The sequence below is a fragment of the Apium graveolens genome, chromosome 8 (assembly GCF_009905375.1).
Source record: "Apium graveolens cultivar Ventura chromosome 8, ASM990537v1, whole genome shotgun sequence".
Lineage (NCBI taxonomy): Eukaryota > Viridiplantae > Streptophyta > Magnoliopsida > Apiales > Apiaceae > Apium > Apium graveolens.
In genome coordinates, this window is record NC_133654.1 from 57471415 (window position 1) to 57472652 (window position 1238).

Sequence of the window (1238 nt, forward strand, 5' to 3'; positions counted from 1 at the left end):
ATTAGATTGTTGCAGCTGAAGTTGTTGTCTTGGTGCATATTGTGGTTGCTGAAAACCAGGAGGGTTGTATTGCTTTATTGCATACTGCTGATAAGGTTGCTGAACTGCATTCTGAGTATTGCTCCAGCTGAAGCTAGGATGATTGCGGTTGTTGGGATGATAGGTGGCTAGAATAGTCTGCTGCGACCTCTGAAAGTTGCTCACAAACTGAGCCGATTAACTAGAAATAGCATACTGCTCTGTCTCATGGGCACCAACACAAAGCTCACAGACACTAGTGATCTGATTAACTCCATGATTATCCAAAGAATCCACCTTCAACATAAAAGCCTTAAGCTGGGTAGTCTCTGAGTTGGGTCCTGGTATTCATTAGCAGCCATCAGGTCAATCAATTTATAAGCTTCATCATAGCTTTTAGCCCATAAGGCTCCTCCTGATGCTGCATCAAGCATGGGTCTAGAAGTAGCACCCAATCTATTATGATCATCCAGTCAGGAATCCCATGGTGAGGACACTTTCTAAGCATCTCATTGTAGCGATCCCAAGCCTCACATAAAGATTCTCTAGATTGCTGAACAATTGAGTAAGTGTGTTTCTGATTGCAGTAGTCTTCGCCACAGGAAAGAATTTAGTTAGGAACTTTTGAGCAAGATCCTCCTATTTGATGATAGACCCTGGTGGTAGGGAATGTAACCAGCACTTAGCTTTATCCCGCAGAGAGAATAAGAAAAGCCTCAACTTAATAGCATCTTCTGAAACTCCATTAAACTTAAAAGTGTCACAGATCTCAATGAAATCTCTGATGTGCATGTTCAGGTCTTCTGTCGGAGAACCCCCAAACTGAACTGAGTTTTGTATCATCTGAATCGTGCTCGACTTGATCTCAAAGGTATTAGCCACAATGGCTGGTCGGACAATACTAGACTGAATATCATTAATCTTTGGTTGAGAGTAATCCATCAAAGCCTTCATATTCGCTTCTGGTTCTCCCATTGCAATAAGAGATTATTCTTCAACTTTCTCCTCGACAAGAACTTCTTTAAAAACCTCCTTAGCTACTACAACTTCTTCCTCAGCTTGATCCAGTGTTCTCTTACGAGACCGAGAACACGTATTCATACACGCTCGTTAGAGTACCTGAAACACGACAAGGAAATAAGTAAGTAACAATGTCTGAGTCAATGAAGTTTAACAACCACCGATGGCAAACACATAAACTAAAAATTAACACCTAGTCC

General features: G+C 41.4%; 1 non-coding gene across 1 annotated transcript; it reads left to right on the forward strand.

The window, feature by feature from the left end:
* Positions 1 to 497: 497 nt before the first annotated feature.
* LOC141681774 (small nucleolar RNA R71) lies at positions 498 to 603 on the forward strand. The gene has a single exon (XR_012559197.1). It is a non-coding gene; the product is annotated as a small nucleolar RNA R71 (small nucleolar RNA).
* The last annotated feature ends 635 nt before the right edge of the window (positions 604 to 1238 follow it).